Genomic DNA, 22348 nt, shown 5'->3' with positions numbered 1-22348 from the left:
TTGATTAAAAGTGATTTTAAAAAGTGATTTAAGATGAATTCATAAATAAAATACTCTCACCTCTGGCAGGGAGGGCAAAGGGCTTTGCATGTCTGGCCTGGGAAGTCCTGACACATTCTGGGACTCTAAGAAGGGCAGACTAGAGAAATAAACAAACCGTTCAGGCCAGCTTTTCAAAATCCGCCAATGTGGAATTCCCAGTCCAAGGCTTCTGACTTCATTTTGGGCAACCAGGCTGGAGGGGACAACCTTGAGGTGGGATGACAGGGGTTAGGTTTGCAAATGACCTAAGGTGGATAAATATTTGTAAAACACTTTGAGAATTAACGAGCTACACAAGCACCCCTACTAAAGAAAAGGCCTCCATTCCGTCACTTAGGAAATTTTTCAGGGGAGCTAATATCTGAGGCCCAAGACAAAATGTGGCCTAAAGACGCAGGCCCTACACGCAGGCTCGTGGCCAGGCTCTGGGTGGCAGAAGATTCCATAAAGAACGCTCTATGGTGAGTCTGTCCCGAGAGAGAGATTGCTGAACTCTTGATTTCTGCCATTTCTGAGTGGCCCCTTCTCCACTGGTGAGCCCACCTGTGGGGTCTCTCTCGGAGGGCTAGGTGATCGACTCCTTTCTGGCTGAAGCCATTGGACCCCCAGAATAACTGCAAGGATTAAAGGGCCACTGTGGGAGGCTGTCACCCCCACCTTCCGAGGCCAGGGTTGACAATATCCAACCCTTGAAGAGTGGGAGGATGGAGGCTGTTGGCTTGGCCTCACTCTCTTTGTCTAAGACAGGCACCCTAACCACAAAAACAACTCTTGCAATTGGCACCACTTCTGTAACCATAGCAACCAGCGCTTCTAGAAAGGCTAACGCATTGGTTTGGGACTCACAGCCAAATTAAGATTTCCGCAGCTCAGTTTGCTTCTCACTCGTCCCTACCCCTCCTCTGGGACTGTCAAGAGCACAGCCCCGAGTGGCTAGATGACTACATAACCACACAGGCCCACAGCTGCTGGCTTCCGCCCAAGGAGTGGCTGCACACCAAGGCCCCAAATGCTGAGACAGGTGAGCCCCCAAAGGTGTCCACTGAGTTTCCATAGCAACGGAATATTTGTCAGACGGAGGAATCCATGAGGGAACGGGGAAGCAGAAAGGGTAGTTTTCCATTCCTGTTATGGAAGCAGCTGAATCAGTAAGCATTGAGGTCTCACAAAGCCAGACAAGGGTGAGCAAGGGTCAGTGGACTGGAGATGCTAGTGGTGGACACTGGCAGAGGAGGAGAAAAGCATCAAGGGCGCCTCCTACCCAAAATTGCCACACTGACCAGGTGATGCTGAAGTGTAGGTGTACTTGAAACCATGGAGCCTTCCCACCTCCCAACATGACACCCACAGCCCCTCAGACTCCCACTTAGCTTGATTCAATAGGCCAGTCTCCAAACTCCCCTCAAAAACAATGAGCAACATTCAGGCCCAGCCTCTAGACCATAGATGTGAGGGATTGGCGAGTTCATGAAGAGCAGGGTTGGTCTAAACTTTGGCCTGTTGGACACGTCTTTGGCCGTGTCAGTCCCATAGGCTGGGTGAGATATCTGTTCCTGACTGTCTGAGTCAGTAACAATTTGCAGTGAGGGCCTATTCTGCAAACTAAAAGAGACTGGAGATGGGCTATTAGCTCAGCTCTTTTCATGTGGAATTACTTCTACTGGCACTAATACGCCATCATTTGAAAGCCTTAACCCAAACGGACGGGCGTCTGCCCCAAGCCAAAGCTGCCTGGACCGAGGCAGCGCTCTCCATGTGCTAGCTATTACCAGGTTGTTTGGTCCTGTCCCCAGTCGGCATTTGTTGCCGCGCACTGAAAAACTGCTGTCAGGAAATGTTCTTTTCTAAATTACATAATTAGGGTATTGGGGAGCGTAGTGAAGGCAGATTAGGGGGGCATCACTTGTTCTTACTGCAAACTATGATTCAAAGCACATAAGTAAACACTTAAACTATGTGAATGGTTTAATATTGATTAAACAATGATCTCTGAGACCAAACTCTAGCATGGTAGGTGGAAGGAGCTTGAAGGAGGAGAAACAAAGAGTCTGCTGAATAGAGTGCACTGATTTACAGAGTAGTGTGGACTTTGACCTGACAGATCAAAATCAAGATTTTGGAATGATTACCTAAAATAAAGTCCGAGGGTCCCGCCCCTGCAAGCTGAGGGTAGGGCTGGGGGCTAAATTGTCAGGGTCGGGGGTCAAGTTCTTCCCTCAGAAAGACCAGCTTCTCACTCACACCCACTTCCAGAAATGGAGACTCAGGCAAAGTGCCGGCTCAAATTGCGTTTCATTTATTGTTTCTAACTACGGGCCACGGACTTCAACTTGATTAGAAAATTGTGCTGACGCTTCCTGTGAAGTGTATCCCGAGCCCTCCAGAGGAACTGCAGAAGGGAGTTTTCTGCAGGCACCCGCCTCCCCTGAATGGCATTCCCACTGCCGACAGTGCCCTTGGCTACACGTGTGCCCAGATGCCCGGGCAGGTGGAAGGGCCGCCCTCGAGACATCAGCCCCAGGCAGGAGACCTGGTGAAGGACCCCCTAGGGACCAGTGCAGGTCCTCAGACTCCCTGAGGGTGGGGCAGCCAGGCCCCTGCAGGGTGGGGCTCAGAGAACAGCTCCCCACTCATTTCCGGGGACCTTCCACCCAGTTAGTCACAGGGGCTTTGCCGAGGGGAAGCCCAGAGGCGCCTCATGTGCAGGCAGATCTCAGCAGCCTGGCATCTCCCTTCCCCTGGCCCATCTGTGTTTGCTCTCCTCTGCTCTCCTCATCCGAATTCAGGGCAGTAGAGTGCCAGGGAGTAGGGAGAAGGCTACCAGAGCATAAAAATGCCAATAATAAAATCTAGTCTGTTTTTAAAAGCTCACCCTGCACTAAGCATTGTAAACTCACTATTCATCACATCAAGTGATTAAAACAGCCCTCTGTGGTAGGTATTATTATCTACCCCTGTTTTGTAAATGACAAAAAAATACGCGCACAAGAAGGACGATTTGCCCAAGATCACACAGTAATTCTATAAATTTTACTCTATTTAACAAACACAGAGCTCTTTCTTTGTGCCAGCTGCTGTTCTAGATGTGTTATAAATATTAACTGATTAAATTTGCAGTGCAACCTTGACGAATATGTACTGTCAATCCCCATTTTAAAAAGAACAAACTGAGGCACAGAGAGGTTAAGTTACTTACCCCAGGTTGCACAGCCAATACGTGACTAAGCCAAGATTCTACTGTGGGCAAGCTGGCTCCAAAGCCCAACTTCCTAACCCCTCCAAAGAACTGAGGGCAGGTCCTTAACAAAAGAAGGAAACTTGCCCTTCTGCAACACACCAAGAGGCTCAGGGAGAAGGAGCAGCACTGTCTCGTGCTGACGTGGAGAGCATGCTGGTCTGAGAGGCTGGAGGTCTGCTCCAGGACCAGCCCTGCTTCGTGCTGATGGGGGACGCACTGCCCAGCCCCCCTGAGGCCTCACTTACCACCTGCAACTTGAGGTGATGAGAGCCCAGGGACCCTCCGTGGTCTCAATCTCAGCCTCTAGGGGACTAACAGGGTTCAGGTAAGTCTAGGGAGTTGGGGAGGGTTGGGGAGCCTGCCGTCCTCCTTCCCAGCCCTCCTCTCCACTCCCACCCCCACCCCACACCTTGAGCCAGGCCTGGGGGGATCTCTACTGGGGAATCCATAATCTCCCCGTCCTCCTTCCCACCTGCACAGATGCTTGGGTCCCTAACATATGACCACCTCCAACAAATTTTCTCTTCTCTGCCAGCGCTCTGTGGAGCCAACAGATGCAGGATGCAGAAGGGGGCACAAAGTGAAAATCCTGCAAAGATTAGTTTCTTTTCATTTACGTGTTCAAAATATGGCCAAAGAGTACAAATAAACACATCCCTCCCACCCACTGCCGTAAACAGCTCAAGTGCTGTGCATGGAGAACCCATCAGGGCGCCTGGGATGAAGCGCTCCGGCTCAGCCACAGTCCCGGCGGGGACCTAAGAGCCCGGAGGGGACCTAAAAGCCCCGTGGCCTCCCTGTGCTCGGGCTGGGCCGGCAGCTGGCCCTGGGGTCATCTGAGTTGCCTGTGGCTCAAGGGCTCTGCTGCCACCTCCCATCCTTGAGCAATCTGGGCTGGGCCAGAAGTGTGGGTTCGCTGCCATACACAGCTGATGCTCATAGTTTACAGACTCCATGTATACCATTCCCTATTTGCTGAAACTGATTAGTGACCCCCCGAATCAAGCCGTGCAGGACTGGCATGAGCACATGTAGACACGTGGAGAACAGTGAATTTTTGCATTCCCTGATGTGCAGGGTCCCGGGTGAGGTGGGACGTGGCGACACTCTGCCTGGTTGTTTCAGCTCTTACACTCAAGCCTCCTTTCCACAGTCAACATAGTGCCTCGTTGGCCACATTTCTGTGCTTTTTGTTGGTGATTTTACCATTGAAAATGGCCCCCAGGTGCCATGCAGACGTGCCACCCAGTACACCTAAGGGCAAGAATACTGTGGTACGCTTTACAGAGACCATCCCTGTACTAAGTAAGCTTTGTTTAGGCGTGAGGGTGCTACTGAGTTTGGTGATGGTGGTTTAGTCGCTAAGTCGTGTGCAACTCTTGCGATCCCACGGACTGTAGCCCATCAAGCTCCTCTGTCCATGGGATTTTCCAGGAAGGAATACTCGAGTGGGTTGCCATTTCCTTCTCCAGGGGATCGTCCCCATCCAGGGATCGAACTCCAGTCTCCTGCATTGCAGGCAGATTATTTACTGACTGAGCCACCAGAGAAACCCTACTATTGAGTTTAGTGCTCATCAATTAAATATACATATATTACAGAAGGTGTCTCTACACAGAAACTCACATAGGACAAGATTAGGTATCGCTCAGTTGACGAGTGTGTTGTGACTGAGGTTTGCAGGAACCAAACTTTGCACCTCCCTTAGAAGCACAGTTCAGTATTTGCTCTTTCTGTGTCATAGTGACTTTCTAGAACACAACCACTCAGAAATAGAGAACAACTGGAGTTTCCTTCCTACTGAAGGTGCCTGGGCCTATCAGAGGAGGTGAGATTTAAGGAGATGCAGAGCCAACAGGTGATGTCAGCTACTCTTCCTGCAGCACCGCCTCCCCACACCAGGGCAGGCCTGTTACCTCAAAGAACCTTGTCCGTGTCCTTAATAATACTGTTTAAAACTGTAATAATGGCCACTAACAGCAACTGAACATTTACAGGGAGGCAGGCATACAGTACTGATTTTACATTTACCACATAGTACCTCATCTAAGGGTATATAAAGAGAGGGATACAAGATTGTGTCCTGTGAACATAGGTGACCTCAGGCGCCCTGCCTGAGTTAACTTGCACTCCATAGCAAGTGGTCAGCGCACTCAGCGTCCCCTCCTCAAGGGGATAGCTGGAAAAGCCAAGCTCCAAGGATTCAGAGACCATTCTCCAACTCTGGGGTACACAGTGTTGAATAAAGGAACCAGGGACTCACAGCAAAGCCTTGAGAGAGTGGCCTGAGAGGGCAGCCAGTGTGTTCCCAAGCTGTGCCCTAAGTCTGCCACCACCACGCCCTAGGCCACTGCAGGGCAGGGCCTCCTCCCTGCTCACATGCATCACCTCACATCATGCTACTGACTTCCTCAACCCTGTGTGATGGACCAGGCAGCTTGCCCTCTCCAGCCCAGCCTGGCATGGTGGGAGAGCCCAGATGTCCAGACTGAATGTCCCATCTCAGCCACAGCACTCATCCCAGCTGGGATGTGAAAGCCCGAGGATGGTGCCACCTGGCACCCCTGTGGCCCAGGGCCACTGTCAGCCGCCCCACGTGACCCTGAGCAAACAACTCACTTCAACCTCTGGTTTTTCCCATCTGTAAAGAAAAGGGAATAATGACCCTCCTGCTTCCAAGTTTTCATGTCTAGTATCTCATAATTCCAGGAGACAGAGAGGCAGGGCTGGTAAGGGGCACAAAGACTGTAATTATTACTGCTACAGATAAAATTAGGTAAGTAAATAATACTCCCTGGACTGTAAAAGAAACAAAGTGGCTGCAAGGATCATCCCATTCTTCATATTTTTCATTAAAGCAGGATAGGTTGGGCCCCTCAAAAGTAAAAACCAGAGTCTCAGAATATTCTTGCCACTGAGCTCCCCATGGAAGGAGGCATACAAGGCATTCACGGACTAGGCAGGGGTGCTGATTGCCTCCAGGGTGCCGACAGTGCGTCTCACAGGCAGCAACAGTGAGAAAGGCTCAGAAACAGCCCCCGAAGAGGTAAAGAGAGGGAACAACAGGCTCCTCTTCAGCTGAGCATCAGAGAAGATATAAAAAGGGCTGAGTGGCAGGATGAGGGCCAGGACAATTCTCTTCTCCTGCTGTGAGGTGGGAGCTGTGACCCTGGAGTCCCAATAGCCCCACCTGCCTCTCGGCTGCCCCTGCCGGAAACTCCACGGGGCCCGAGCCCAGACAGCAGGAGCCCAGGTAAGCCGCCCCAGGTGCAGAAGTGACCTTGGCTGCAGGAAGTCCTGTCTCCTGCCTGCAGCTAATTGCAGTCGCTGCAGAGGAGCCGACCTAATTACACAAAAGTATGTGGCTCCCACATTCCTGGGCCACCACACAATCTCACACATCTCGCAGGAGATGCAGCCCCTGACTCCTGCTCTGGCCCCAGCCCCTCACGGTTCTGCTGAGCCCGCAGAGACGGTCCCCTCTCCTGCAGCTCTCTAGGAGCTCTTTGGGGCTGCCCCAGCAGCAATTCCCTCCACTCTCCCTTGCCTGCCTCTGAGGCACTTAACTCTCATCTTTACCTAATGTAAATATTTAATCCTGCACATCTAGGCTCTGTCCATCACCTGCCTCTAGCCTGTTCTCTGCTCATCCAAATGGTCCCCCTGCCAGACCTGGGAGTAAGGGGAGGACTCTTAGGGGCTCCCTCACCCTGCAGAGCTCCCCACACAGCCTGGCACCCTGCTAACACTTAACCACCGGTGGGGGTGACAAATTGTACAACTCACAGTGATGCAGGCACTCTGAGCTGCAGTTCTCTCACCTGTCACATGGTGCTCACACTGCTGGCTTCGCAGTTTTTCTGAGGATGAACTCTAACTTGGTGCCAGGTGTATAATAGGTCCTCCATCAACACTTCATGAATTGTGTCAGCCTCATACCACTGTAGCATGAACAGTAGACCAGGAGCTTGTGCATCTAAGACAGCTCATCCATCCACATGTAAGTATTTCTTTCTCCCTGTACCCATTCTAAGGGACTCCTGTGTCTGCCAGCTGCCCCTGCCTCTTGTGTGATGTAGGGTCAGGAGGTGGTAGGCAGGGCAGAGGAAGGACGAAACTGGAGAAAGGCTTTGTTGGAGGGTGGGCCCATCTACATCACCAAGAGTTGGGGTGTGGGGAGCACAGAGGAAAGGAAAGCTGGTTGGGGGAGAGAACTGCTGTTGGGCACACGGGCTCAAGTGTGCCTCTGGGGCACAGGACAGGGACTCCCACTGTTCAACTTCCTTCAAAAGACAATAGAGAGACAGCTTTCTAATTACTTCTGGGTGCCAGATTGTGCAGAGGCCTGGCCACGTGGGGCCCGGGGGTTATGAGGGTTACACACTCATTATCTTGTTAATGCTCACAACATCCCTGAGGCATATTCTCCATCAAGCAGATGAAGAAACCTTGGTTCAGACAGGTTAAGTAACTTGCCTGAGGTTACACAGCATCTGAGCGCGGAGCCAGGTCCCCTCCAGACCTGCTGTTTCCTGAGCCTGACCTCCGACTCGTGTCACACAGCCTCTGCGCTTCTCTCATTAGCACTTTACTCAGGACAGCAGAAGGAGGGAGGTGCCTACTGAGCAACTCCTGCTCTGGTTCTTAGAGAAATGCTGCCTTACAGACCCACCCCCTCTGAGCAGCCCCCCTTCCCTAAGCAAGGAGAGCTGTGCCCTGCCCAAGAGGGCTAGAGAGCTAGGTGGGCTTCTGGGAGGAGGTGATCTCTGTCCACCTGGAATGATGAGCAAGTCCTAAGATGGGGATCTGTCCAAGGAAGCCAAGACGTGCAGTGAGAACGCACAGGTTTCCACTGGAGAGAAGGCAGTACCGTGGACCCGGCCATGAAAGAAACAAGCAGGCTGAGATGCCCAGCGCACAGCCGGCAACCTCAGCGCAGGCCTACCTCAAAGGGCCCAAGGGCGCTGGTGAGAAGTCAGGCCGCCCTTCCAGAGGCAGCAGGGAGGGACAAGAGGGAAGCCGGCCTTCCGGAAGCAGGCCGGCAAGGCTGAGATGAGCAGAGCTGGGCGGGGGCCTGCCTCCTCCTCGAGCTGAGCTCTGCGTATCAAGGGCACCTCTGACTCCCTCTCACCCAGAACCCTCGGGCCCCGGCCTAGGAAGGGACAGTGCAGAGCACAGCTTCTGAATCCAGAGAAAGGTTCTTTTCAGCCTTTCGAGAGACTCATCCCAGAGCAGATCCAGAAGGGATGCCTCAGAGTAGGGAGGGGGCCACATGGTGCCCCTCACCCCATCTTCCACACCACTATGCAGGGGAGCCCCACACCTGTGCACCTCCCACAGGCCTGGCCTCCCTGAGAAACACGCCAGCACTGCCAGAGGCCACCCATCAGCCCCCGTCTGACATCTACCCACACTCCCGTCCACACTGCAGGCGCTTACAACCCCTCTCCCCTCCTCCCCTGCCGAATCTCGGCTTCTCCTTCAGGCCTCAGCCTGATGCAATCTCCTTCTCTAATGCTGCCCTCCTCCGTGTTCCCACAGCTTTCGGTGCTTCTGCCCCCAGTCTGCGCTTGATAAACACCAGCTGAAGGAACAACCTCACAGACACCATTTCCTGACCTCTGGACATGACCGTCAGCCCCCGTGGCACAAGGCCCACCATCTCCTGCTTCTCCAGGGCCTGCCTGGGCCTCGCACACACAGTACTGCACACAGCAGGTCCTCACTAAAGACTCAGCATGGGCCTCCGCACGCTGCATGCGCGAGTTAAAAGAATAAGATATTCGTTTATCTTCCTCTAGTAGAGCAGAAGAGAGATTTAAATATTTGATTCCTGGTATCGGAGAGAATACAGGGAAGCAAACACTCTCACTACTGGGAGGAAGATAAATTAGTCCTAACATTTTGGAAGGCAACTTAGCAAAAGCCTGAAAAACACATATCTTTTTGAGAAATTAAATTTCTAAGCATTTATTCTTAGGGAAACAGCTGTCTGCGGGCAGCTCATATTAATATAAGGAGCTTCATCACCGTGTGGTTAGTGATGGCTGACACCTATACAACCACATATGAGACAGTGGTTTTGAAAACTGGAACACTTTTGTACCACAGGCCCTCCTCGCAAACGATGGTGTAGAATGTAAAAGGCTATCACGATATACTGAAGTATACACACAGCAATACATACCACGGTAGATTGGAAAGTGAGTGCAAGTTACAGAAATGGACCATACTGTTTTATAAGTGGAGAAAAACGTATACAGAGGGAAAAAAGAAAAGACGAGAAGCCTCCAAAATGTTAACTCTAGTTTCTCTCCATGTAGCCTATAGTACTTGGGTAGAATAACACTACCCATTATTCAGTGATAGAGCTGCTGATCAGGAGTTAAGATGAGACAAGCCCAATAATATTTTCTGCCCCACAACACATACACACACGAGATGGCACCAGGCTTGCCTCCCGCCCAGGCAAGCCAGGTCATCAGTGACCAGCCCAAGGCTTGTTTTGATCCTCAACTGAATCTGTTCACTAAGTAACAGAAAACATTATACCCGAATTGTTGTTGTGCGTCCCTGGTGGCTCAGTGGTGAAGAATCCACCTGCCAGTGCAAGAGATGCGGGAGACATGGGTTCGATCGCTGGGTTGCAAAGATATCCTGGAGTAGGAAATGACAACCTACTCCAGTATTCTTGCCTGGAAAATTCCATGGACAGAGGAGTTTGGCGGGCTATAGTCCACGGGGTCGCAGAGAGTCCGATATGACTTAGCGACTAAACAACAATGGAAAGCACTACATCCCAGTGCAGATATCTAGTAGCCACCGGCCTACGCCCCTTACAGGAAGTGCCCAGCAACTTCGTGCAAGAGGGGATGACCGACACCTGCCCTCTGGATGGTGGGTGCTGGTCTCAGTATCCCCCAGAGTTATGTGACAATAAAGATGATATATCTGGTGGAACCAGCCAAGGGTGTAACCCAGCCAGCAACAGCATCAATCTATTAATTGCAGCATTAATTCACTTAGGAGCTGATGACTTCATCCGTCACACTGGGGCCCTGTAAGCACCTCCCTTGGGTCTTCCTCATTCTCTGAAAGTAGGGCACAGGAGACATGGAGTGGGTGTTGGCTCAGGCTGCTGGCCCAGCCAAGCCCAGCAACAGGGAGGGAATGGACAGTGATGCAATGCTAACTTCATACCAGGCACAATGGTTGGCACCTCATGCACTAACAACCCTCAGAGCAGATCAGCAGGGAGATGTGGGAATCCCAGTGTCTTCACCCATAAACTGGGGATGTGAGGCAACGGCGTGACTTTCTCAGGGTCACACAACTAAGAGTCCGAGCAGAGATTTGAACTCTGATACCCCTGTCTCTTCCATGACCCCCACACCTCCAAGATAGCAGGACTCAGATGGCCAACCACACGACCCACACCCCCCAAAGCTCAAGGCGCCCATGGCAGTGGAATCAAAGCGAGGTGAAGCACACGAATCCAGGGCCAGTTCCTCCCTCCTCACCTTGCCCCTGCTCGTGAATGGAAGCCCCCTGGGCTGCCTCTCGGCGATCTTGCTATCATGGATCAAGGGGAAAATGATCGAGAAAGTGCTCACCTGGCCCAAAGGCTGCCCGTGGTCTGGTTGCATCACAGCACACTGGTCCTGTCCAAACTATCAGAGAGCAGCTCGGGTGCTGCTGGGAGAGCCTGCGCCCCCTCTATTAGGGTGGGCCTGTGTGGGTGGTGCTAAGCGAGGGAGAGAGAAAAGGGGGGCCCACCGTGCAGGTCTCTGTTGTCGAAACCACGAAGCAAAATATTTTCATTCATGAGTTCATCCAGCCTAAACATGCATCTAATCCCCAGGAACTGGCAGTTCAAAACGGCTCCCAGGCGGAAGAAAGGCAGCGCTCAGTTCAAAGGCGAAAGGAGCCAGGCTTTACCGCTTATCACCCAGTGACCATCAGCAGAGTGCCTGGGCTAACCAAGCCCCAGGCCAGCCAGGGAGGACAGCTTCTTAAAGGTGCCAGGGTCCCAGCACCTTCAGCCCTCAGTCTGCCCACCCTCCTCCTCAACTGGGCCCTGGGACAGAAGGAGAAGGGGCCTTTCTGCTTGGTTGCTGGGTGCAGATTCCCTCTCAAGATGGGTCTGAACTTGACACAGAAGCAGCAGCCGTAGTCTAGGGTAGAGGAGGGAGAACACAAACGGGGCTAGATACACCTTCTGCCCAAGCAGACTGCCGGTTTCTGCCAGGAAGGGTCTTCAGATACCCAGCGACCATGGAGAAAGGCAGGCAGAGGGAGGCCTGGGCTCTGCACTGCTGTGCTTTGCACCAGCCGGGAACAGGCAAGGGCCAGCATCCTTGCCTCTCCCCACAAGGCTGGCTGTGAGTTCCAGGAGGCAGGCTTGGGCTCCTCTGGCCCCAGGAGCTGGCCCTGGGGCCTCCTCTGGCAGAGCTGGCCAGGTCCTCTACCTCAAAGGCAAGTTGGCTATAGTCATGGAGCTCTCCAAAGATGCTTCCTGGACAGAGTGTTATACGACCCAGAATTTGTCATCTCTTCTAGGAAACTAGGTTGCCTTGGTGGGGGCGGGGTGGGGGAGTGGAGGGAAGCAATCCACCCTATGGCCCCTGCTTGACCAATACTTTCAAGAGAATTATCTGGTACAGTAAGCCAAGTCCTTGAAAAACTAATTTTGCATGACACCACACACATTTTTCCCTTGGGGGTCTGTGTGCATGCAAGCTAACTCGCCTCAGTTGAATCCAACTCTTTGGGAGCCCATGGACTATAGCCCATCAGTATCCTCTGTCTATGGAATTCTCGAGGCAAGAATACTGGCATGGGTTGCCATTTCCTTCTCCAGGAGAGCTTCCCAACCCAGGGATTGAACCCACGTCTCTTAAGTCTCCTGCATTAGTGGGAGGGTTCTTTACCACTAGCGTTAGATAGCATCACTTCCCTGGTGGCTCAGATGGTAAAGAATCTGCCTGCAATGTGGGAGACCTGGGTTCGATCCCTGGATTGGGAAGATTCCCTAGAGGAGGGCATGGAAACCCACTCCAGTATTCTTACCTGGAGAATTCCTATGGACAGAGGAGCCTGGCGGGCTACAGTCCATAGGGTCACAAAGAGTTGGACATGACTGAGACTAAGTACAGCAATCCCTTCCACTACTGGTTTCAAATTCAGCATTCAAAAAAGTAAGATTGTGGCATTCAGACTCATCACTTCATGGCAAATAGATGGGGAAAATGTGGAAGCAGTGACAGATTTTCTGGGGCTCCAAAAATCACTGCCAGTTATGACTATACCCATGAAATTAAAAGATGCTTGCTCCTTGGAAGGAAAACTATGATCAACCTGAAGTGAAGTGAAGTCGCTCAGTCGTGTCCGACTCTTTGCGACTCTGTGGACTGTGGCCCGCCAGGCTCCTCTGTCCATGGGATTCTCCAGGGAAGAATACTGGAGTGGGTTACCATTTCCTTCTCCAGGGGATCTTCCCGACCCAGGGATCGAACCTGGGTCTCCCGCATTGGAGGCAGACGCTTTAACCTCTGATTAAAAAGAAGAGAAATCACTTGTCAACAAAGGTCCATATAGTCAAAGCTGTGATTTTTCCAGTACTCATGTGTGGATATGAGAGTTGGACCATAAAGAAGGCTGAGCACCAAAGAATTGATGCTTTCGAACTGTGGGGCTGGAGAAGACTCTTGAGAATCCCTTGGACAGCAAGGAGATCAAACCAGTCGATCCTACAGGAAATCAGTCCTGAATACTCACTGGAAGGACTGATGCTGAAGCTCCAATACTTCGGCCACCTGATGTGAAGAATCAACTTATTGGAAAAGACCCTGATGCTGGGGAAGATTGAAGGCTAAAGGAGAAGAGGGTGGCAGAGGATGAGATGGTTAGATAGCATCACTGATTCAATGGACATGAGTTTGAGCAAACTCCGGGAGATCGTGAAGGACAGGGGAGCCTGGAGTGCTGCAGTCCATGGAATCACAAAGAGTCGGGGACGACATGGTAACTGAACAACAAGAATCCTTTCCAAGCTTACTGGCATTGCTACCAGATTTTATGGTAAGAAACTAAAGCACCTAGACTGGACATGCAATTTGCAGCTGGAGAGAATTCTGCAGTCGTGTTTCCTACCTTCTAGGCTTGAGATCCTCAGACTGCAGCTTTTTTCCTGGGCCTCCCGTCTTTCACATGGAGAGACAGGGAGGGTCCCAGAGAGCCACAGGTGCCTGAGCCCCAGTGTTCACTGCACCCACGTGCCAGACATTTCCCAGCCTCTCTGCTAATCCTCCCCCTGCAAGATAAAGTCCCATTTTACAGGTAAGGAACCTGAAGTTCAGTGGGATGAAGCAACACATAGGTAATAAATAGAAATGTCAGGACAGAACCCAGAATTCCGAAAACTAAGTGAGCCTAGAGACAAGATCCAGGAAAGGCCAGGACTTGCTTTCTTGCACAAAGTCCTACCCAATGGCTGTCTGTTCTCATGCAACCAGAGAACATCAGGGACCTCCAGGAAAGAGGTCTCTAGCCCCAGGGATGTTACTCTGAAAGCCAAGCTTGGGTCTGCAGGTGGCCCGCTCACCTCCTGCATCCTCTCCTACCCTGAGCAATCCGGTCTTTCCCACTTTCTTAGTGGAAAATACTCTAAATTTGGAACCAGAAAGAACCCTTGGCTCTAGGCCCAGCTCTGATGGTCATCTCAAGGAAGTCATTTTGCCCACATCGGGCTCAATTTGCTCACCTGCGAGACGGAGATGACCATTGTGTTGGCCCTGCCACCTCATGATGTTGCTGAAAACACTCTGCCACACAATGGGTCAAGTCTGTGGCTGGGATGTGGGCTTAAGTTCAGCTGCTGGAGTTTCAGACTATGCCCTCAGATCCCTCTCACCCCTCAGAGCAGGGTGGCAGTGCTCCCCAGGTACAGCCCAGGGCTCACCTCCTCTCCCATGAGAGTCCCCCCAAAAGCATGACCCCCCAAAGACTCTTATAATTCTGGTGGTCATTTGCTGAGCTTGATCCAGGATACACTGCCCCAAGCTGTGCATTGAAATCACGGGCTTAGAGTGGGGCCAGTGTGGTATAGTGAGTAGCAGGGTGCCTTTAACCCAGGCCTGTCTGGTTCTAGGGACCCCACTCTGCTCCATATTAGCTGTGTGACCTTAAGCAAGTTCCTTCATCACCCTGAGATTCCATTTCCATATATTTTTAAGTGGGAAATCATCGTATCTATCTCACTGGACACTTGGGAAGACTGAAAACATGTAAAGTTCTTAGGACAAATTCAGTGGGAGGCTGAATGCCATCAAATTATGTGAGAGCCTCAGACCTAAACAAGGGCAGAGAAAGGTCTAGAGCAATACTGTCCAACAGAAATATAATACCAGTCTCAAATACAATTTTTGAGAAGCCGCTCTTAAAGTGAACAGAAGCAGGTGAAATTAATTTTCATAATATATTTTCTTTAACTCAATATACCCCAAATATTATCGTTTTAATGTGCAATTAAATATAAAACAGGATATTTAACTTTTTTTATCCTATGTCTTTGAACTCTGGTGTGTATTTTACACTTACAGCAGGTGTCAATTCAGATGCTAGATTTTCCTCAGAAATATTTAATCAGTATTTAGGTCTCATAAAATTTACAGTTGTAAAAGTAAATTCACATACCCCAGTTATTCCAAACATACTTAAAAGTTTTCTAATAACTTTCTGAGTCCTTGGGTCTGCTTTTTATAGTTTTTTTCTCTCCTCCCTGCTGGCAGGCTGTACTTGTTTTTAAAATTAAATTAATTAAAATGTTTAAATATTGAAAATTCTGCTCTTCAGCCCCATTAGTCACACATGAAGTGTTCTAAAGCCCCACATGGCCAATGGCTCCCGCACTGGCCAGCGCAAGCTTAGGTGCCTCAGGAAAATGAGATCCCAGTTGGAGGACCATTCACTCAGGGACCCCATCAGAGCGCCTTCTACAGGGCTGCGACTGTAGTACCACCTGAGCCAGCTAAATGACGAGGGCTCTGTGCAAACCCTCTACTCTCCCTGAACCTCCTGTTCCTTCAGCTTCCTTTCAGAAAATGTGCCCATTTTACAGCTGCCCTAGTCAGTAGAGGTCCTTCAACTCTTCCCAGGGATGTGCCTCTCTTTATAGCCTAAGACTTTGTTAACAACAATTATTGGAACCTCAAGGCAAAAATGATGAAGATGCCTTATCAGTCCGCTAACGAGCCTCCTCTTGGAAGACCTGAGCCAGTTTTTCATTGTTTCTGTGTGCATGCCAGAAGGATCTGGAGATGGAGGGAGAAGGATCGAGCACAGTAAGAGGAGGAACAGCTTGCCAGTGGGAGGAGAGGGGAGACTACAAGAAAGAAGACTCCAAGACTCAAAGAGTAGAGCGCTGGAAGTGTGCCCCACCTCCACAGGGTATCAGCCCAGAACAGGCATGGCAACAGCCTGGAGCGACCACAGCACAGCTCGTCTCTCACACTCTTGCCTTTCCGAGTCAGGGAGTATGAAACCCATGAAGACATGACAGAAGGACTCTCATGAAGGACAGTAAAAGGAAGCTGGAGCTGTGAGAAGCCCAGGAAACCAGAAGCGGACCATTTCCCAGAAGGCCAGGATATGACCGTTTAGGACACACTGAGATATGTGTCTACAACTAAAGCAATTTTAAAAAGAAATAAGAACAAAGCACACACACAAAAAGTTACAGAAATCATTTAAATTTGGTGGATAAAATTACTCTTGTATGCAGCCTGATCTGAATCCATTATGCTTTTTTATCTTATTTAAATAACCTTTTTCTAATCATTTTTTAAAAATTGAACTATAGTTGATTTGCAATATAGCACAATTGGTATATTGTGGTATATAGCACAATAATTCAGTTATACATACATATGTACATTCTTTTTTATACATTCTTTTGCATCATGCTTTATCATAGGATATTGTATATAGTTCTCTGTGCTATTGTTGTGGGTGTTTTGGTCACTAAGTCATGTCCAGTTCTTTGCAACCCCATGGACTATAGCCCTCCAGGCTCCTCTGTCCATAGGATTTCCCAGGCAAGAATACTGGGTTGCCATTTCCTTCTCTGGGGGATTTTCCTGACCCAGGAATCGAACCCAAATCTCCTGCTTGGCAGGCGGATTCTTTACCACTGAGCCACCTGGGGAGCCTGTGCTATTTGATAGGACCTTATTGTTTATCCATTCGGGTCCATTATATACTTGTGAGTTTGAGCAAGCTCCGGGAGTTGGTGATGGACAGGGAAGCCTGGCGTGCTGCAGTCCAGGGGATCACAAAGAGTCAGACATGACTGAGCGACTGAACTGAATTGACTTTCCCAGGGGAATATAAGCTCCATGCAGGCAGGAGTTTCTATTTTTCTCTCTGCTGTATTCCCAGCACCTGACACCCAGTACATTGGATGGATGGATGGATGGACTCCAAGCTGCCCCCTAAACTCAACACACTTTAATCATTCAAAAAATACTTGTTTTCCCATGGGTAACTTGCTCTAAGTTTTACTCTGATCACATATTTTTCATACAGAGCAAGTTCTAGATGTTCAGTTAAAAGAAAAAAAAATTAATCACTTACCCACAACAGACCCCAATCTGTCTCCAGAGAGTATGGTACCTCCCTCCACAAGGAGGAGTGAACACAGCAAGTACACACTGACCATGAACAGAGGGGTATGACTGTCTGTGGCAGGTCCCCTTCGTCACCCAGACCTGGGCAATCAACCTCTGGACGTGGGTGGAAGAAAGAAGCAACACCAACTCTCCCCTGGGTGCCCCTCATCACCACAAGCCAAGACGACCTTGCAGCACACAACTCCCTTTTATCTCAGGAGAGTTGACTCAGGGCTTGGCGGTGCCACGTGACCTGCATGTGGTGGGTCCAGAAAAGGAGCCGCCTGTGCAGCAGCATTTATACCTGTGTTTAATTTCTGCTTTAATAAGACAAGTAAAATGCCTACCTAAAGGCCAGCTGACTGCAGGACGCACATTTCCGGATTAACAGCTCTGTTAGAGATGTTTCCAGCAAGCAAATGACCTCTCTGTGATGTCTATAATTATAGCCACATAACATATAAATCTCAATACACTTTTAATAAGCAGTTAATACTCTGATATAAAATATTTACATCTCAACCAAATTCATCCTGCACGGAGTAGCCCTGGTTGACCGCGTTATTAAATCCGTGGCCATCAATCAGTCACCCGAGCTAAACAGAGAGCTGAGGGAGCTGAAGCGAGCTTCCTTCCCACTCAGCACAGGCTAATGCCTCCCTGGCCTAGGAGTTCAAATAGCACCAAATGCCTTCTGCCCATTGTTCTCCTGGGGTGCCAGGACCATCATCACGTCAAAGCTATCCCTCCTAGCTCCCCAGCCAGAAGCCTGAGCAACCCCCAGAGCCTCCCTCCACCTGCACCCCACCTTTGGACTGATACATCACGGGGACCTATGACGGGTCCCAGGCAGGCTGCCAGGGCTGCAGATGACAGCACACAGGCCCTGCAGGACTCAACAACACAGCCAGCACCACCTTCTAATCCAGCGCAAACGTTACCTCCCCTGAAATCTATCCTGAGCAGCTAAGTCACAGCAGCCGGGCATCCCTGAAGCCTCTCTCTCGCTCCCCACACCCCATCTGGCTGCACTTCCTCTTGGCCTTCCCTTCACTGTGCATCCAGGCTAACCCCTGCAGCCCTGGACCTCCATGCTGGCCTGAACCTTCACCATCTCCAACCAGGATCTCTGTGACCACCTTTACTCTGACCCCGATTCTACCAGTCTTGGCACAACAGAGCAGCTAGAATCTCGCTTTACATTTTAAAAGGAGGATTCTGTGTTCACCATACCGCGATGGCTTCTTGTTCCACTCAAAGTGTGTCAGGTGAAGTCAGACCCCACACCAGAGCTCCTTGGCAGGTTCTGTGCCATGACCCGCAGCAGGCCGGAGAGGCCGGAGAACTCGTTGTGGGGAAAGGTTGTACGTGTATAAAAATTATAGAGCCTTACAAGTGAAACCGACTCTGCTGAAAGAGTTAATTTTTAAAATTTGTGACACTGTGATATGTATGCATTAAATCACAGGGTCGGTGCATGCTGTAAAACCAAACTCGGGGTAAGAAGAAATATTTCAAGCTATCTGAATAGTTTTCATGTAGAATAAAAATATCTGTAATTTGCATTGTTGAGAAAGTCACAGATGGGATTTTTGCCTACAATCATAATTGAAATGTATGCTGAATTTCATACATTCATGCTGAATCTTGTTAAAGGTTAAGGAAAATAAAGGTGTCCTTTTTTTTTTTTTTTTTTTTGGCCATTCATGCTCAGAGATCCCATGAGCTCTATCCATGAGCTCCTTGGGCATCCACGGATAGCAACATACTGCTGTACATAGCACCGTGCACCTCTCACCTTCTCTCGACTCCTCGGCTCCTCTCTGCTGTGGCCATTCCACTCCAGGCTCCCTGGCCTCCAGCTGTTCCTCAAACACATCAGATACAGTCTTGCCTTAGGGTTTGTCCCATCTACACGGATACCTTCTTCGTCTCCTTGAAGTCTCTACTCAAATCTTCCCGGTTCATGAGAGGTACTCTGCCCCTAGAATCGAGTCCTGCTCTGCACTTTCTTTCTTACTATGTAGCATGTTTCATCTTCTAACATGCTCCATTGTTCACACATTTATTATAGCAGTTATGTACACTATTCCCTCCCCTCCTTCTCTCTGCCACTCCCTTCCCCCTCCCTATGTCTCTTTTTTTTTCCTCTCCTAGAATATAAGCTCCTTGAAGACAGAGTTTTTTGTCCATTTTGTTCAGTGATTCATCCCTAGTTCCTAGAACAGGGCCTGGCAGCTAATAGGAATCCAGATATTTGCTGGATTAAAAAAGTGAACAAATGATTGAACAAATGAACAGATAGCCTCCTTGTGGTCTCACTCTGCATCAGCCAGTGTCCTCTAATCCATCCTTTCTCACATCTGATCCCATCACTCGCTTCCTAAGACTTATCAGGAGCCTCCACCACAGCTGGAACGGAGGCTGACTTCCTACTAAGACCCCCAAGGCCCTCCTTATGTGCTGGTCCCTACCCACCTCTTCAGCCTCATCTCAGCCTTTCATCCTAAACGCCCCAGATCTCTACCTACCTTGGTTTTTACTGTTTTGCAGTCTTCCACTGGGCTCTGTCTTTGTGAGACCGCATCTGGTTGGGTTCCCTTTTGGGCCCCTAGCAGCCAGCTTTAGGCCTGGCGCCCAGCAACCGTGTGATGGATGCATAAATGAGTGGAGGAACCAGGAGTAGAAGCCACCTGGCTGCCATGCAGGCAGCAGGCTCAGTGACACCAGGCACACACCCGGGTGGGGCCAGTCACCCTGACTCCCAACTGAGCACCCCACTGGGGACCCACAGAGGCTGGTTCCCAGTTTGAAGAGATAATCCAGCTAATAACAGGATTAGTTCAGGCACATCCCCTAAACCAGACACTTTAAAACTCTGCCTGGTCAAACATTTATAGCCGGCCTCTTGCCAGGATCCCACCTTCACCAACCCCAGGCCAGTCCCACCATACACAGCTCCATAGCTCTGCCAAGCCCCCCATGGGGCCACAAGCGAGGGCTCAGAAAGGAGCAGCCTACAGGAGACCCTGATTCCCCAGAGCCACGAGTCCCCACTGCACAGCCCTCCACCCCTGCAATACCACCTGCTCTCATTTGGGCCAAGAAAGCAGATTAGGTACGCACAGCAGAAAAGGAGACCCCCAAGAGGGCAAACACCAGCAGCTCTGAACCGACAAGTGACATATGGCGGCACATGGGGAAGCAGCCTCCAGGACCGAGCTGAGCCCACGTGGGGTGATGATGCTGCCATGGCATCTCAGGTGCCAGCATCCGGAGGCTCTATCCAACAAGGTACCAGCCTGGCTGACTCTGGCTTCTGCCACCCCAGATACACCCTCTCTCTTACTGGCTCCCTTAAACCATGAAATGACTATACAAGTCCCCAACTCCAGGGGGACAACTGTGGAGGAGTGACAGATAAGGCTTACAGGGTTGGTGTCAGCCAATGGCCAGACAGCAGAAGGAGTTGAATTCTTCAAGGCTGGGGCTAGGGTCTGGGAGAAGCAGCCACACCAAGGCAAGTTGTAGAAAGTGTGATGAGACAGGGCTGCCCAACTCCAAACCCTTCCCTAGTGACTGTCCTAATTCTGCCACAGTAAAACCTCGGACAACTTAACCTATCAGAGTTGTGTGGTCTGATATAGTAGCTGCCATTCACATGTAGCTATGCAAATGAACATTAATTAAAATAAAATCAAAATTTAGTTTTTTTGGACTTCCCTGGTGGTCCAGTGGTTAAGAATCTGCCTGCCAATGTTGAGGACATGGGTTCAATCCCTGGTCTGGGAAGATTCCACATGTTGTGCAGCAGCTAAAGCCTGTGCACCACAACCACTGAGCCCATGTGCCACAATTCGTGAAGCCCTCGCTCCTAGAGCCCGTGCGTGCATGCTCAGTCGTGTCCAACTCTTTTGCGACCCCAGGGATGAGTAGCCAGCCAGGCTCCTCTGTCCACGCAATTGTCCAGGCAAGAATACTAGAGAGGGTTGCCATTTCCCACTCCAGGGGATCTTTCCAACCCAGGGATCAAATCTACATCTCTTGCTTCTTCTGCATTGGCAGGAGGATTCTTGGGCCACCTGGGAAGCTCATGAACTTAAATATAATTACTGTGGAAATAAAGCCCAGCACAGTGCCTAGCAGGTAGTAGGTGTTTGGCGCCTTTCACCCTTTCCACAAAGCCCAGTCACTCTTGTGAACCATCACTGCTCATGCTGACTCCCTGCAGCCCTCTTGGGCGGCAGCTGCTCAGTCCCCATAGCGCGCCTCCCTCAGGGCTGGGAAACGGGTCACCATCCTCCTTGTCCTCCTCTGTCACTTCACAGCTGCGATGCTGTCACCGGGCACGGGAGCCCTCGGAGGACGGGGAGCTTACTCAGCTAGGAAACTGGATGCTAACAAAACCACTAAAAGGACTAGAAAAGTTAGCTGTAGATGGGCCTCCAGCAAAGTCTTCCCAACCCCACTGAGCCTATCTGCCAATGTGAAGGGAAGTGTGGCTGGCAGGGTAATGGCTTCCCAAGGATATCCATGTCATAAATCTTGGAACTGGTGAATGTTTCACGTTTCATGGGAAAGGGGAATTAAAGTAGTAGATGGAACTATGGTCGCAAGTGGTCTGCCTTTAATACAGGAAATTATCCTGCATTATTTGGATGGGCCCAATACGATCACAAGAGTCCTTAAATGCAGCAGATGGAGGCAGAAAAGCCAGTGTCAGAAAGATGTGGTGTGAAAAAGTCATGACCAGCTATTGCTGGCTTTGAAGATGGAAGGGTCCATGAGCCAAGGAATGGGGGCAGCTTCTGGAAGCTGGAAAAGGCAAGAAAATGGATTCTTCCCTAGAGCCTCCAGCAAGGAATGAAGCCCTGATTACAACCTTGTTTTGAGTGCAGTGGGATCCATTCCAGACTTCTGACCTCCAGAACTATAAGATAATTAGTTGGTGTTGTGGTCATTGGTTACAGCATCCATGGAAAACTAAAACATATTTTGGTACCAGAAGTGGAGAGGGGGTTGTCTCTAACAAATACTTAAAAGAGTGGAAGTGACTTTGCAATTCCAGTTGCAGAGACTGGAAGAATTTTGAGGAGCATGACAGAAAGCCTAGCTTGCCTTGTACAGACTATTAGTGGAAATATGGACATTAACAGCTCTACTAGTAAGGACTCAGAAGGGAAGAGGAACATGGTAGGGAAAAACCTCAATCACCTTAGAGAATACTTAAATTGTTGTGAACAGACTATTAGTAGAAATATGGATGTTAAAGGTGCTGCCAATGAAGGCCCAGAAGGAAATGAGGAAATGTTAGTGGAAACTGGAAGAAAAAAGATCCTTGTTATAGAGTGACAGGAAACTTAGTGGAATTGTGCCCTGCAGTTATGTGGAAAGCAGAACT

The 22348-nt window shown here is 50.1% G+C and overlaps 1 protein-coding gene across 7 annotated transcripts in view; it reads right to left on the bottom strand.

Annotated features, from left to right (window-relative positions):
* LOC133251295 (uncharacterized) overlaps positions 1 to 22348 on the bottom strand; it is a 293640-nt gene that overhangs the window by 197653 nt on the left and 73639 nt on the right. Inside the window, exon 1 of one of the 7 annotated variants that reach the window (XR_009737565.1) lies at positions 10894 to 11222. The exons of the other annotated variants lie outside the window; for them this stretch is intronic. The gene's annotated coding sequence lies outside the window, so the exon portion shown is untranslated. Of the gene's footprint in view, positions 1 to 10893; positions 11223 to 22348 lie in introns of those variants that run through there. 7 annotated transcript variants of the gene reach the window in all.

This window comes from Bos javanicus, chromosome 7 (genome assembly GCF_032452875.1).
Source record: "Bos javanicus breed banteng chromosome 7, ARS-OSU_banteng_1.0, whole genome shotgun sequence".
NCBI classification, from domain to species: Eukaryota; Metazoa; Chordata; class Mammalia; order Artiodactyla; family Bovidae; genus Bos; species Bos javanicus.
The sequence above is the reverse complement of the archived record's forward strand: the minus strand, read 5'-3'. Positions and strand labels throughout refer to the sequence as shown.